The following is a 3266-nucleotide window of genomic DNA, read 5'->3' as shown; positions in this document are numbered from 1 at the left end:
CCCCACACACACACACACACACTCTCTCCCTCCTCCTCCTCCTCCTCCACCCCCTCTGTCCTCCCTCCCTCAGTGAGCCCCAAATTAAAGGCCAGAAGTGAGCGTGTCGCCTACCTTTACCACGGAGAGCCATTCCTACAGCCCGGAGAAAATGCCGCAAAGGACGCAGACACGGATCCACTCCTCCCCGTGAACAGCAGTCTCCACACTCGGCTCCTCGGCTCAAATATAACGTGGACGAGACACTTCTGTAGGAGCGCGCGCACGAGCGTGCGTGCGTGTGTGTGTAAGAGGCGGCGGTGCTGCTGCTGCTGCTGCTGCTCCTGATGATGATGATGATGATGATGGTGGTGATTCTAATGCCGATGCTGTGGCCGCCGATCGTCTCTCGGATGCTGATGGGGGACGACAGTGCGGGACACACAGACCGTCCTCCCTCCCTCTCTCTCTCTCTCTCTCTCTCGGGGGATGCGGACGAGCCAGCTCCACCGGTGACGGCGCGCTACGTGTCGGCGCAGCTGAGGAGAACGTGTGTTCGCGGGATGGTGATGCTGCTGAGGCTGCTCTCCGCTATATCAGCAGCAGCGTTCCTGGATCGTACCACCAGTCGGCGGGAGGAGGGGGTGTGGCTCTCCGGCCGGCCAACTACGAGCCGACGCGCTCAGGCTCGGTCTCCCTCTCTCGCCGGGAGGTCGTCTGGACGAGGAGCGGGAGTCAGACTCCTGCAGGTGCTGCTGTCCGTCCGTCCGCGCCGCCACTGCTCCGTGTCGGGATGCTGACTCACTGAAAAAAAAGACCAGTGACAAATGGTACGTCCGGCCCTGGTGCAGCTCCCTCACTTGGATGTCAGGACTACACGAGCTGCAGTCAGAAAGTTTCAGGACGGAGGGAACAGCTCATTTGATCTCTCTTTATTTTCTGTTTTTTTTTTTTTTTTTTTTTTTAAAAAACCCGTTCCCTCTGGAGGTGGTTCGCTGTTAGACACCAATCTGATTTAAATTTTTTTTTTTTTTAATCTGACAATGACAAGGTAGCTGTGGATTAAGAATTAACAATTAATCGTGATTAATTGATATCAATATTGACATTGGTCTATATATATTAGTATATTATTTATATATGTATATAAACACATACATATATACATAATAACTAAATAAACTGTTTATTGTATTACATTAACGTTTTGATTCGTTAATGTTTTTTGTTTTTTTTTAAAAAAACCCGTTCCCTCTGGAGGTGGTTCACTGTTAGACACCAAAATGATTTAAATATATATTTTTTTTTTTAATCTGAAAATGACAAGGTAGCTGTGGATTAAAAATTAACAATTAATCGTGATTAATTGATATCAATATTGACATTGGTCTATTTATATATTAATATATATTTTATTTATGGATATAAACACACATTCATATATACACATATAGAACAATAACTGTTTATTGTATGACATTAATTAACATTATGATTCGTTAATTTTGAAAGCCCTCTGTTTTTGTAATCTGGGTCGGACTACAGGCATATGTGGGAACTACAGCCTCACCGTCAACACTGGAGTCTGATTGTTGTTGCATTGAAATGATGAATATGAACATAAAAAAAAAAATCTCTTCTTGTAGAATTCTGGAGGATGACCTTTGACCCCAGGTCTTTCTCTGCTTCTTTGTCTGGTTTGATTTCACTGGACTGAAATCCACTTCTTTTAGTCCCCGTTTTTTTTTTTTTTTTTCAGATTCTTGTTTATCTGATTCAAATATCAACCCCACCTGAAGTCAGCGGCGCTCCCTCCACTTTGCTCCTCTCAGAAATTGCACCACGGGTTTAAATTTGAAGACGACGACGACAGCAGCGGTAATACGTTGTTTGGCTGTTAGCAAGCAAGCCTGACATTTACTGTGACATATAAAATGTCGTTCCATGAATATTTAAAAAAAAAAAAAAAATCAGACTGAGAGGCAATTTGTGTCCAGTTGTAAACAATACAGAGAATCTCAGCAGGAGCCAATCAGAAGAGAGGTGGGGGGGGGGGGCTCTGTGTGGCTACAGGTTACAAACTCCTACAAACAAACAAACAAAAAAAAGTTAATATTTACATACGACTAGTTGATAAAGCTGCGAACTCGACAGTCATTTATTGTCGTTCCGGGGCCTGTTTGTGACAGCGGCTGCAGATCTTCTCACCAGGTCTGTTTCTCTTCTCTAAACTGACCAATTAGTGATTCTGACCCGTGCTCTGGGTGTGTGATGCGGGGGTGCGGGTGTTAACAGACAGGCGGTGGCAGGTACAAACAATTTGTGACTGACAGGGGGCACTAATGATTCACTTTAGTATTTCCCCCAAGCACATACACAGGGGGGCAACAAACAAGCGTTCTGACAGGCTGCCTCTGTCTATCTGCCACTCAATACAAATGTGTGACATTTCCCATTGGTTGAAATAAAAAATGAATTGCACAGCAATGCCTGAGGAGTCACCTGTGTTACCTCAAAAAGTCACTGGTCACTGGGCAAGGTTTTAATACTGGGATTTGTTGCTGTTGGCAACACAAGAAAAATAATGGGAAGAAAAAGAAAACAGAAACCCAAAAGGAACTGATAAAACCAAAAAGGTACTGAAATTCACAGCTGTGTTTGTGTAGGAAACCAAAGACGGGACGGGACAAAGTGGAGAAGAACACGAATGGAAATGAAGTGAGGAGAATCAACCAACCCTCCCCAGCTCCTCTCCTGAACGTCAAGGGAGTTGGACTTTTAATAATATTTTTTTTCTATTCTGTTATTGAAGAGAACGATTTTACAGAGAGTTCAGACAAATGACGGATCGTTGGATTTGGTCAGAATTTGTCTGGAGTTTATTTCGTTTAAAACGAATCATAGATAAAATCGTATCGTTAACAAGAAAAGAAATTGGAAAAAAATCGTGATAAAATTGCAACGCTAACAAAAAATCGTGAGTCATATCGTATCGTGAATTCAGTGTATCGTTCCAGCCCTAATGTAAACTTAACTCCAACACTTTGAAAAAGTACGATTGTGAGATCCAAGTGTTTCTGTTTCTTTGTTCGTTCGTTAGACCCTCGCCGTTGGACTGCGCTCACGGACACTGACTCTGTTGGAAAAAAGGACTGAGGAATATTGACAGTTTGTGATCAGAGCTGCCAGCTCCGTGCGGCAGACGTGTTCCTGAGATTCCATGTTTGCCTGCAGAGGCCTGACGGCAGTCACATTCCTCCTCCAGCAGCTGGATAAATGCCGTTTTA

The 3266-nt window shown here is 44.1% G+C and overlaps 1 protein-coding gene across 1 annotated transcript in view; it reads right to left on the bottom strand.

The window, feature by feature from the left end:
- Positions 1 to 829, bottom strand: part of LOC107988068 (teneurin-1-like) — a 58385-nt gene extending 57556 nt beyond the window's left edge. The window contains exon 1 of the mRNA XM_017039289.2: positions 115 to 829. The gene's annotated coding sequence lies outside the window, so the exon portion shown is untranslated. The remainder of the gene's footprint in view (positions 1 to 114) is intronic.
- Positions 830 to 3266: the final 2437 nt, after the last annotated feature.

Source organism: Cynoglossus semilaevis, chromosome 15 (genome assembly GCF_000523025.1).
Source record: "Cynoglossus semilaevis isolate Cse_v1.0 chromosome 15, Cse_v1.0, whole genome shotgun sequence".
Lineage (NCBI taxonomy): Eukaryota > Metazoa > Chordata > Actinopteri > Pleuronectiformes > Cynoglossidae > Cynoglossus > Cynoglossus semilaevis.
Note: the sequence above shows the minus strand (reverse complement) of the source record. Positions and strands in the feature narration are given on the sequence as shown.